This window comes from Camelus bactrianus, chromosome 16 (assembly GCF_048773025.1).
Source record: "Camelus bactrianus isolate YW-2024 breed Bactrian camel chromosome 16, ASM4877302v1, whole genome shotgun sequence".
NCBI classification, from domain to species: Eukaryota; Metazoa; Chordata; class Mammalia; order Artiodactyla; family Camelidae; genus Camelus; species Camelus bactrianus.
The window spans coordinates 42157699-42170940 of NC_133554.1; the positions used below are offsets into that span (position 1 = coordinate 42157699).

At 45.2% G+C, this 13242-nt stretch overlaps 1 pseudogene; it reads right to left on the reverse strand.

Annotated features, from left to right (window-relative positions):
- Positions 1-602: 602 nt before the first annotated feature.
- On the reverse strand, positions 603-11552 carry LOC123618204 (RAD52 motif-containing protein 1-like; annotated as a pseudogene).
- Between the last annotated feature and the right edge of the window lie 1690 nt (positions 11553-13242).

Consider the following 13242-nt stretch of genomic DNA (forward strand, 5'->3'; position numbering starts at 1 on the left):
GTTTAGATTGTCCAGAGTTGGCCAATGTAATCTCTGTCATTAACCACAAAGTGTTTTTTAATTCCCAGAGCGATTTCTGATACATTTCCTACTCACAACTAGGAATTGAGAAAGGGACTCCAGAAGTTGGGGACTTACTCAGACTCCTCTTAGAAGTCTGCCCTCTTCCTGTGTACTCTCAACTCAAAGTTAGACTTTTGGGTTGGGAGGAGATACTTCTGAATTAAACTACAGAGCAGTGTCACCCAATTCTAATCCCTATCACCTTTTTCCTAGGCACACTGACAGCCACTGCCATCCTTACCCTGCTGTTGGGCACTTCCGTCCTCCTCTGTATTTATTTATAACAGTTAAAAGCAGCAATTGGCCAATTGGTCCATATCCAATTCTCCAGGCCATATGCCCCAAGAACTCATTTTCGCACTGCCCTTTGGTGGCCTTGGCCTGCCTCCCTACTCAAGTCACTCTTTTACCACTAATTTAATTCTGTTTTCATTTATAAGATCTTACCAAGCTGTAGGGCCCGCTGCCTTTGCCAATTTAAAAATACTATTGAAGTTGTCTGCAAGACATTCAAGCTGCACTGTGACAGGGACTGCCTGACAAACACCACACGTTGTGGTGAGTCTGCATTGCCTGATGATAAATTTTTATTTTTTTAATTTTTAATCAGTGATGATAAAAATTTTAAACTAACGATGTAATTGAACTATTTTTATTCATTCATTCAGAATTTTACCTCCCTAAATTTCTAAGAACTACTCCCTTGCTAAAAGTCAGATTCTCAGTTACATTATTAAGCTCATAATGCCTCAGTTACTGTCAGCTTAATAATGTAACTGATCCACATACATAGAGGAACAAGAGAAAGGCATGGAAGCGGGAAGGGAATGACCATTCAGGGCCACATATTGTATACTGTGCTCTCTGCTTGATGCGTTACCCCCAAATGAGAATTTATTCATGTAAGTGCACCACAGTTTGTAAACTGATTTAATATCCATTAGGTCTCAAGTACCCTTTGCCTTATAGGGCGGGTGTAAATATATTTGTATTTATTTTGTTTCTTTTTCAGTTTTATAAAAGAATGCAAGTGGTGGTGGTTTATGTTTTATTTGGAGCCTTAGAGTTTCTGGTTCTGTAACCAGAAGCTGCTACCTAGCCCTTCCAGTGGATGGGATGGCTCTTTTATTCTTAGACTGTCCAGCTCTGAACTTGCTCTGAATCTCAAGCATTTCTATCCACAAAACACTCAGATGCTTTCAAGGCTTTCTCTCTATACATTAGATTTATTGGCACGTAACTTGACGACTTCCAAAAAGTGCTTTCATGCACAGAACAGCTTGAATACTGGTCTCTATCAATGATCTGAAGCACATTATAAATAATTACATTTTGCTACTTACATAAAAATGTTGCTTATTTTCCAAACTTTTTTTTTACCAATATTACTCCCTTCTCCCCCAGAAGTTGGCAGAACAGGCATTTTTAATCTCCCTCCTTTTACAGGTGAGCAAAGCAAGATCAGAGGTGTGAAGCGCTGAGGCCTAGTGCCTAGATCTCCTGTCCCCAGTTTGGGGCTGTCTGCGAGCTCTTGTTCCTCCTTTCTCATGACCCTTCACCTCTTCCTCTGACCCTCACACCTCCTCCTCTGACCCTAACCACCACCACCAAAAGTACTTTAAATCCTTCTGGAAGAGAGACCCAGCTGCACAGTGGTACACATGACCTTAACACAGTCAGAAGCTTTTGATGGGTCTCCAAGTAAATCTGGAAATACTAGGAGTTAAATAAAATGAAAGCAAAGTAGGCATCTGACAAAAGTTGCTTTTTCCCTTCTGCATTTTAGGACTTCCAAGTATTATTCCATTGATTTCTTGAATATTTCACATTAGCATACAGCCTGGCAAATCTCTTATTAACCTACACCCCAGATCTCTGCCCAAACGTTAGCCAGAGAGCCAGCGTGGACATAGTGTTTCTCTCTGTGTAGAGCCTTCTGTTATGGGGGCTGGGATATACGGGAGCAGGACCAAGGAGAGGCATTGGTGGTAAGTGGAAAAGGCCACATCCAGATGAGGACCTGTTAGCAGCGGGTGTTGTGATAATCTGTGATGGGAGCAGGAACACGAGCACGCTGAGGAGGTGGAGAGAGGAAGCCTCACTCCTCTGCGTCTGAGGCAGGATGGGCTGGGGTGTATGAACGAGAGGAGTCACAGTGGATCTGCAGAGCATCCTGCTGAGTGGGGAACAGTTGTCTTCCAGCCTTGACTTCTCTTGAGTACTGGGCAGTTGGCCCCTGGGAACCAGTGGAATAATCCTAAACACTGTCACTCTATTTCACACCATGGAATTTTCTGAGTAGAGAGCCACTTTTTCAAAAGATATCTTTTTCACCTCTTGTTGTGAAGTTTCTTTTTCTCCTCTCTAAGGACCATTCCAGGGGCTGAACTTCCTGGTCCAGAAGCCAGAGTGGTTGCTAAGCAAAGAGCCGCAGCAACCAAAAACACTATGGAAACATGATCTAAAGACAATTCGGGCACAGCAACCCAGGCCAGTGGGGCACTGGCCAGGCGCGCTGAATGGAAACCAAAGTGATATGGCAGCCTGGCTACACGTGTGCCCCTCCCCTGTCTCACGCCCCACCCTCTATTTAACACACCTTTACTGACACGACCTTTAGTAGGTCAGTGGGAGATCCAATAAGAGTGCGGCTTTTTCCCAGGGCCCAATCCATCTTTCCACCAGCAAAGGTGACACTTATCTCCTGCCGGGCCCTGTCTACAACCCGGGCCCAGCCCCTGGCACAACGAGGCAGGATTTGGGCTGCAGACCAGAGTGGCCCCGGACTCCAGCAGCGCAGGGGTGGGGGTGATGGTGGGGCAGAGCCTCCCAAGGAAGTCACAGGGCCTGGCCTTCCAGGAAATTCAAAAGTGCTACTCCAGCTCTGGCAATCTAAACTCCTCCTCCTCCAAACTGAAATCTGAGAGACATTCTTCCTCCCCTTGGCCACACTGCTTTGAAGAAAAGTAGCTGACCTACAAAATGAGCACCAGTTACGGCGGTGGGAGGGGAATACACCTTACACTTAGTTATTCTAAAATGTTCTCATGTCCTCTAAACTCTCAGGATCCATGTCTGATTATAAAATTCACCACTCTATTATTAGGGGTTACCACTGAGTCAGTGATGACTCCAAAATGTCTGCAGGAAGGGTTTTGGAGCAGGTGAGCAATTCATTCTGGGAAAGAGAGTCGGAAACCAAGTGAACAGCCCTATACATTAGTGTGGGAAAATCTCCCCATCCCACCTTGTCTCAGCACAGCCATTAGTCTAGAAAAAAATTACAGTGCCACTTTTCAGAGGTCTACCCTGTGTGCGCACACAGAGAAGACACCTAGGATGTTAAAGTCAGCACGTTGTGGGGAGGGATAGCTCCGTGGTTAGAGTGCGTACCTGGCAAGCACAAGGTCCTGGGTTCAATCCCCAGTACCTCCATTAAAAATAAATAAACAGTGGGGAAGGGGGTGGGAAGGGATATGTTGGGAGTTGGAGATTTGCAGATACTAACTACTATGTACAAAATTGATAAACAAGTTCATGCTGTATAGCACAAGGAACTATATTCAGTATCTTCTAGTAACTTATGGCTAAAAAGAATATGAAAACGAAAATATGTATGTTCCAATATGACTAAAGTACTGTGCTGTACACCAGGAATTGACACAATACTGTTAACTGACTATACTTCATTAAAAATATATTTCTAAGAAACAGAATATATGTAACTAAATAAATAAAAACCTAATTACCTCCTCCTTCTCAAAAAGTAAATTCAGCATGTCAAATAATTTTCTTGAAATACTGCAACTAGCACCCAGTTTACTTCCTTCACAGCCCTTATAATCATCTCTTTAACTTTAGCCCTGTTTAACTGTCTGGCACACCCTCTGGCCACAGAACTCCATGGAGAAGGAGCTTGATCTTATTCCCAGCGTCAAGCACATAATGGTTTTTAAATGGAATTGATTCCAAGATTGGCCGATGAGGAATGGGTCTGTTGTTATAATCAGCTTTCTGAAAACTTCAGCATCAATACTGAATCCCTTCCTCTCACATTTCACAAGAAGCTAGACTTCTTAAAGCCCAAACATGGACATGATTGAAGTGTCCCTCATTTAAGCTGAATTTAAAATAATTTGATATAAATTGAATGAAAATAATTATCTTGTGCAGAAAAAACTTCAAATAACCCTTCAGAACATAACCATCTTTTCTTTCTCTACTTTCTTCTCTTCATAACAAACTTGGCAATGCTGGGGAGAGTTACATAATTAGAAATCTAGCTGCACATTAAGTTCTCAGTGACATGAAACACATTTTTACTCCTTAAAAAAATCTTATGTGCAGGTCATTACTATTTTCTTTCAGAAATTACTTTGACAACTTAATCCCTAATTCAGGCCATCAATATAATTGATGTATAGAAAGGTTTTTCAGCAAAATATTTCACATAAGATACATATACGATGCTGAGATCTGGGTAACAACACAACTTATTTGAAAGGTATTCGTAGTTTCCAAATGGTGCAGCATACTCCGACTTAAGGCCATAGTTACTTGGTTCCTAAATGCCTGGGATTGTGCTTGAGGGGAGTTTTAAAAGGCCTGTGTCTTCTCCTGTGTCCACAACTGCAGAAGCACGCTGGTGGCCCTCAGTCCTGCTCTCCAAATTTCAAATAAGGGGTCAGAGCCAAGGGTCATGACTTCAGGAAAAGCCCCAGGAATTCCTTGCCTCAAAAGCACTGTCAGAGTTTCACATTTCCCTAAGGATGACACAGCTGAGTGGACAAGCCAAAGTCTTCTAAATCCTGCTGGTTGTTTTGAATTACGGCGACACTGGCTGGGTGCCCCTCGAGTTTTTATCTCCACATACTTGAATTAAATCCCGTACTTCCTCTTCAGTCCTAGCACCTGTGACCTCTTCACAGGGGCTGTACACCACAGCCATTTTACCGCTTTCTGAAATAAAGTTAACAAGGGTCAGTTCAGAATTTTGTTCTAAAGCTTCCTGTATACAACAGTAGCACCCAATAATCAGACATTCTTTTGATTTCTAAAAGCAGAAAATAAGAGCATTTTCTAGTAATTCCCTCATCTGACACTTCAGTTTTTATCACAACTATTTGTGAAAATGTATATAAGAAGTACCAACTTTGCTTGCTTCAAAAAACTTTATGGTCTTAGAAATAAGAACTGAGGAATAATGACACAGGAAGTAAAAGCTATCAGAAACAAAAATGTTCAATCATAACATGATTAAAAAGTGAGGCATCAGGTGGGGGTCAAAGTGAGTTCAAACCTGGGATGGACACCATCGGACTATAATAGATAACTTCTTATTAGAAGAAGGCAACTGTTTACTCCTTGGGGCCAAAATTCTGCCAGATACAATATACAAAGCTTTGGGGAGAGAGAGAGAGAGAGAGCAAGCATCTGAACGCTGCTGGCAGAGACTGGCCCATGTACCTTTTGGACAATACAACTTCCCTCAAGGCAAACTAGAGTCACAAGGCTTTCTTGTCTAAGGAGTTGTGAGTGCAAGTAAGGAATACCTTCAGCATGTTAGGAACAGGCAAACAATCCAGAAATTTAGTTTGGTTCTTAAAGGTTGTTAATCAAAAGTTGACAGCTGATGGGGATTCTGCCTGATGACCAGGGAAGTCAACCTTCACAGGAAGGACTGCCTGGGCTGGGAGGCTGAGACCAATCCACGGTCAACTCTTAACAAGCAAGTAAGGTCTCTGACAACTTCACTAGGTTTTCTCAGTCTCTCAGTCTGCAGGGCTGTGAAGCAGGGGAACGACTCTGCTCCGGGAATGGACAACCATAAAGTTTCCTTTGGGCAGAGCCTGTGACGTTCTCACCACTGTGTAACTCAATAGGGAACACAATCGATGCCATTTAACAGCATGACCACTTTCAAGACTCACAAAAACGTAGCTAAGTATTATGAGAATCATATTCACACAACACATGAGATGAAAACTGAAACTGAATTGATTCCAAAAACATAATCTAATAAACCCTTCAACAGGGAAACAACAATAATAATAACAGTCAATATATTTTGTCTGCTTACCATGTTCCAGGCACAGTTCTAAGCTTTTTACATTCACCGTCTCATTACTCTTACACGATCCCCCATGAGGTGAGCTGAATGACTAACCAAATTTTGCAGATAAAGACAATGCAGCTTAGAGATAATAAATACCTTCAAATCTCTCTGGCTAGAAAGCCTAAAATTGCATTTAAAAAAAATCTAACAGACAGAGTTAGGACTCAAACACTTGTGTCCAAGGCTTATAATCACTATACCATCCTGTATAAGGCAAGTAATCGAAAAAGAAGAGCTGGATGGAGCACTCTGTGTGAAATGGGACAAGGGGGTCTGCATCTGCACGCTGGACACAGTAATACTTGCTGTCATTCTTCTCAGAAATGCCCCAGAGAACAAATTTGAGACTGCCGCTGTGAAAGAATTTAGTGACTGAAAGAATATATAGTGTTTTAGGTAACAATTATTTTCATCCAATTAACTTTTCAAATAAGTTTATTTATTCCTTGAAACTGAAGCACTTCAAGGACAACCGAAAAGTCTTAGCATGGGGAGGGTATAGCTCAAGTGGCAGAGCACATGCTTAGCAAGCACGAGGTCCTGGGTTCAACCCCCAGCACCTCCTCTAAAAACAAAGAAATAAATGAATAAACCTAATCATCTCCCCTTCAAAAAAAAAAAAAAAGTCTTACCTAAAACCACAATCAGCAGTTTCTGGAATGCATCCGTCATAGACTTTTGAGTAGCAAGCTTCTGGGTTATCTTCCTTTTCAAAAGGAATGATAATGGCCCTAAATCCAAGAAAAACAAATGGATTTAAAATGCCTATCTGAATAACTGATTTTTATGTTATACATTTAAAAAGAAAAATGCATCTGTGATTCTTAGATCATTATCGTAGCAACTAAAGGTAGGCACAACACAAGCGTGTGGTTGAATGGCTCTGTTGTAGATATATCCTGGCAGGGCACATTTTTACTACCCAGATCGATTCTGGACGTTCCTGAAGTACTAGACGGGAGATGCAAGCCAAGAATGTGGCACAATTCTCACATCACTCAGATTTCAAATGGACGAGCTGAAGCTACACTCCTGCTCTCCCGTGCATAAACGGCTGGAATCACACAATGAGACAGATCTGGTGGTAGTGCAGATGGCCTCTCCCAGAACATCAGCCACTCAGGTGGATGGTGAAGCTTCCTCCACTCCATTAACTAACAGACCTGCCTCTGACTTAAAACCCTAACCCCAACTGCCACAGGTTCTAGGGAAAAAACTCAGTACCAGCTGGAAAAACCTTTCTAGGGATCTACATTTGAATTTCTCCACTCAAGTCCTTGTATAGGAGGCAAAGGACTGAACATTTACACAAGAGTTTAAATCTTTAGATGATGATTTTGTTGGGGTAACTGAAGGCTACAAAAGATCTGTATTGGAAAGGACTATTTTGGCATAAATTATTAACCAAAAATGGGGGAAAAAATTTCCCTCTGACTAAGCTTCTTGGCAGGCAGTCAGCTCTAAAATTTTAAAGTTAAAGGTTCTGTCAGGCATTGCCTAAAATAAGAATCTATACTGTAAGGCAGAAAACCTCTGCCCAGGGCTTTAGTTGCTGAGCGAGGGTGATGTTGTACCTGAAAAAAATTTCAGAAAGAAAGGAAAAAGGAGAAATCCCACCCCCTCACTACCCACCACACACTGGAAAACAGACCTTCCTCCAGCTTGTGCAAGGGTTCCTCGGCCATGCCAGCTCCAGGACTCCTGCCCTCATAGGGTGGCAACACCACCTCTAAAGTTCAGAAGAACTTCAGGCTTTGCTTCTGAACTGGTGCCACAATATCTTCATTTTCCCTTTCTTCAAGGTCAGAAAGATCCTGAAGCTGGTAGAATTTCAGTGATGAGTTTTCTTGTTTTTTGGGTTTTTTTTTAATGGAAGTACTAGGGATTGAACCTGGGACCTCATGCATGTTAAGCACATGCTCTACCACTGAGTTATATCCATACCCCAGACTTCCAATTAAATGCAAGATTTCAAAACATTTTGTTATTAGAAATAAAAACTAGACTCCAGCAAGCCCAGTTAATAGTTGAGGTGTCCTGTTGCTTCAGACTCAAGTAAGACTTGCAAATGAATTACTAGATATGGACAACTATTTTTTATTATATACCATACAAATACCAGAGAAAATTATGAACACCACCACCAAGTCATTGAGATTATCATTAATTCTACATGGCAGGTCAATGCTCAGACACTTCCACTTGGAGGTCTCTCACATCTCCCCACAACCCAGTTCTAGTCTTCTCTCTGAAGTCTAGGATTTCAATGTTGAAAGGAGTCTGGTTAGTCAAAGAAAATCTACACTTTACCTTTATGATCCTTTTTGACCATCCATTGAATCCAAAGTAGTAATTGGCCAATTCTTGGCATCTGGAGCTGCTCAGGGCAAGGGCATTAGGTTGAAACGCCTTATGTCTGGTGCCCAGATGAACCTAAAGACAAAAGAGACCTAAAAATATTACAGCTTGACACAGAGACTTACTTTGGATACAACTGGGATTTTTCAATACCAATTTCATGGGGTGGTTATGAAGATTAAATAGGGCCACATTTTAAGGAATGAGTTCATAGGAAGCCCTAAATAAATGTTATTAGTTTCAAATCAATACTTTTCTGTATCACTTCCAGGGCCCCTGACTAATCGGAAGGTTTCCCTGACCTCTGATGGTGAAGGTGATGATGAAAGGAACCAAGGAAGACCTGCAGAAGCCTCTTACAGGCTTGTGGGTATGCAAAGGAAGTAAATTGTTTTAGTCGTGTCATCCTATAGCTCCTGCTTGAGAATATGACCTGAAGAGGAGATAAGTGGACCTGCCACTGAAGTAGGACCTGAATCTGTAGCAGCCCCGCTCCCCAAGTTACTAACCTCTGTAAGAAGGAACACACATACCTCTATATATTTTATAAACAACTAAAAGAATTAGCATTCTTTTAGCATCATCTGCATTAGCAAGCTTCTTTGAGAGTGCAAATATCTTGTGTTAACTCTGAATAACTTACACATTACTGTGGATTTCTTACATTGCTAGTTCTTTCTTAAATCTCTATTTCAAGTTTAGATAGGATGTAGTATAGAAATATATTCATAAAAATTTAAATAATACAAATAAAGTCAAAGCATTATTTTTGTTTTTTCATCCAGTCCTCTTGCCCAAAAGATGGGAGAATGTGGTCAACTCCTCCAAAGAAAAGGCATAGACTAAGAGGACGACAAGAGAATCATTACCAGCCTCTGCCCAGGGAAGGCAGAAGTGCCAGGTGTCTCCTTGAGGATATGCACAGGACGGTTCTTTCCTCACCAGGGGACCAGTCCTAGCGGTCCAATCTCCTGCTCCAGGAGCTAGGTGGTAGGAGGGCCAGCCTTAGGCTGGGTCCCACTGCTGGCTGGACTCCTGGGGCTGGCCCGGGCTGGGAGTGGGCGTCCTTCTCACTGCCGGCTCCCTGGGGGAAGTGGAACCAGCAGAGGAGGCCCCTGCTAGGGGAAGACCAAGAAGAGAGAAGGGAGCCGCCCTAGCCCTGGTCCCCAGCGTTCCATACTTCCCCTGACCTAGATCAATCTGACCTGGGCTGAGTTTCCCCACCTCACCCCCGCCCATGCCTTCAGAAGGCTGGCCTAGGGGAGCCCCTGTGTGAGGCACTGGCCTCAAGACCTGACTCTGTGATGTGCTGACAAAAGAAAAAGTAGACATGGAGGCAACAGGAGAGGAACAAAGCAGCCAACACTGGAAGGGACTCAAGACACTAGGACAATCCCATCCCCTACCACTGGGGCACTGGAGCCCCATAAGCCGGCTGGGCCCTCCAAAACCATAACAGCATCTAGAGACCTGGACCTGTTCCTCTCTTCACAAACACCTTTCTCATCAGGGCCTCCTCATCTTCTGCTGGGTGGGGAAGGAGGGGACCAGCAGACAATGGGGGAACAAGCCTTTGGTCCTGCCCTTCCTGAACTCCTCCCCAGTGTGTTATCGAGTCCAAACTCTACTAACCACATAACTGGCCAATAAATCAGGATATGAGGTGTTGGGGCAAGGAATAGCGACTTCATTTGGAAAGCTGGCAGACTGAGAGGATGGCCGACTAATGTCTTGGGGAACCATCCTCCCAGTCAGAATACAGGCTGCTTTTACAAATAAAAAGGGGGGGGGGGGTTGGTTGTTGCAACTTCTTGCTGTAGGAATTCTTTGTTCCTGCAGCTGTCCACCTGGGCTAGGTCATGGTGCTCCTGCAAAACCTCCAACAAAACAAAGGTTACTTTCTATTCTGCAACGTGTTATCTTTATATAAGTGCAGAAGTGTTAATATCCTGAAAGGTCAGAACCTTGAGAAGAGGCTCTCCTGTTTACCAGACAGGCTACAGGCAACATTCATTTATAAAAGGTACAGAGCTAGCAAACATAAGCCTAGAAAACAGGGCACAGTGGTTAGAGCTAAAGGAACAGATCCAACAGAGTCAGATTTGTTCTCCTCTATTACAAGTGCACTACCCTCCAGGTTTCTGGGTCTCTCCCTCTCTAAATCACACCACAAACACCGCACTCTGGTTCTGAGCAGACAGCGCCTCGCTCTCTTCTCAAGACCTGTCCTTAGTCCCACTACTCAATCACAGCCCCTAGCCCCTTCTCCCTCTCTATTCCCCACCAGCAGGTCTCACCCTGCTCCTATTCTAATTCATGCTACGAAGCCAGCTACTCTGCACCCCTCACATCCAATGGCAACGGACCTGTTCCACCCCACACCTAAATACCACAGCTGTCCCCAGTTACTCCCCACTCTGCACTCCCATCACCCCGCTACACTCCCACCTGCCATCACTAACCACTTGGCCCAGCCAAGCTCTGTAACTTTCCCCTTTACCTCCACCATTGTCTTACTACACCCCATCACCATTACTCCGCACTCAGGATCGCAACCCCTTGACTCCTGCAGTCTCAGGGCCCAGGCGCTACTGACCGAACATGACGAGGTCGCGGGAGGCCCCGCCGGACGCGGGCACCAGGGGTCTGCGGGTTGAGTTCATGGTCCGGCATGGAGAGGGGGTGGCCTGATCGGGGCTCGCGCCTCCTCAGCGACCGCCGCTATTCTGCCCGCCGCAGGCTCCTCAGCAGTCGCCTCGGGCTGGGAAGAGGGTAGGGGGTGAGGGGTGGGAGGCGGTGGACTGGGGGCCGTCGTTGCATGCCCCTCCCCACCTGGGGCAGCGGGGAGGTCCGAGCGCGCCGCCGCCCGGCGCGCGCGGTGGCCGTTACGGGGCACGCGGCGGCGGGGCCATCGGGCCGTCCCCTCCCTCTCCCTCCTCCCGCGCGGAGCCAGGCGGACGAGGCAGGCGGTGAGCGGCGCGTGTGCGCGGGGACGACACCCCACCCCCTTCCCCATCGCTGGCCTGCTCCCTCCTTCGCAGCTACCGCGGGTAACCGCTCTGGCCCCGTGCGCCACAGCTGCCAGCGCCGTGCCCAGCCTTTCCAGGCCCTGGCCCGCGGCTCAGCGCCCAGTGGACTTCTGGTCCCAGGCCAGCAAATGGACCACCGCGCGTGTCTCCCTGCGGTCAGCGAGAGCCCTGTGCCGAACCACCGCCGCATCGCCGCCAGGCCACTACTACGCGCTCCCCTCCCCCGCCAAAGCATTATTCTTTATTGATTTGTTTGTGCGTCTTTCCTCGTTTTTCCTCATCATTAGTTTATAAGCTCCTTAAGTGAGGGGGGGGTCACCTGACTGCGCGGGGCTTGGGCGGGGGGCCGGGGGTGGTCACGTGTTGGCTCGGGAATTGGGCTGGGTTGGGGGTCACCTGGCCCTGACTCCCAGTTATTGGGGCAACTGGCGGCTTTCTCCATCCCTCCCTCCACCCTGGCCAGCTCACCTGCAAGGCCTCGGTCCTAGGTCCAGAGCTCAGCTCCCACACCAGGAAGGTTTTGTCACTCCGGGTGGGAACCGCGAAGGCACCAACTTTTTTAAAAAGAGGCTGTGAGAGGGGCTGGGACGGCCTGGTGGGGTGGGGGGTGGGGGGCGAGGGCGATGCTCTGACCGCTCCTTCGCTCCTCCCACTCCAGGCGGGTCAAGGCCTCTAGTTCCCCTCCCTGAGCCCGGCAGCCTAGAGGTCTTTGGCTTAGTGTTTCTATTCAAGTGTATTTTTAGGGTAGAGTCCAAAGGGTGAGTTTATAGGATCAAGTGGTGCAGATGTCTTTATAGCAGCTGGCTTGATTTTCAAACTCCCACAGAAGACTACAGTACTAGGTACTTAGCACTAACTACCCACAGAACTTTAAAAATTTAAACTTCCCAACTCTTTGTGGAATGTGACCACTAAAGATGAAATCCGTTAACCTAAGAGTGTTTGCATGTGTTTTAAATATATCAAGGTATAGCTCATTAAAGCCATCAATTGTCTAACATGAAATCCTTAAAAAGAATTCCCTGACTTTCCTTCATGATTTTGGTGAATTATGTATGTGAGCTGGTGGAATCAGGTGATGTGGGAAGTTGGGTGGCAAGGTGAGAAGGAGAGATAAATTTCGAAAAAGTTGGTCCAATTAGGGCACCAATGTTGGAGCTCATGGTGCCTGAGAAGGGCTGTTCTAGGCATCCTAAAAGTCAGCTATTTTGTGGGGGAAATAGAACAGATCCCTTGAAGTTTCCAAACAATGGTCTTCAGTCCCATGCCAGGCTGTGATGAAGTTTTTACTAGTTCTCAGCAAAATGGGAAAAGGACAATATAATCATGGTTTAAGTTTTTTTTTTTTCCCCACAGGACAAAATCTATTGCTTTGTATTACCCTACAAGTATGACCTTCCTTCAATTTGATGCTAAAAATTGTCCTATGAAGAGATACTGATAAAGGATAGTTGTTTTGATTAATACTTAGGCATTAAAGTAAAAAGTTGCAATCTTTCACAGTCTTAATTTTTTTTTCTTTGACATTTTACTGGTCTGTGAAATCCAAAAGCCTGGGAATCACTGAATAGTCAAATCACTCATTTTATAGCTGAAGGAGTTAAAGCTCAGAGTAGGGTTATGAGTGGCTCAAGATAAAACCCCAGTTTAGTCAGACAGGACTGATGGTGGCTCTGT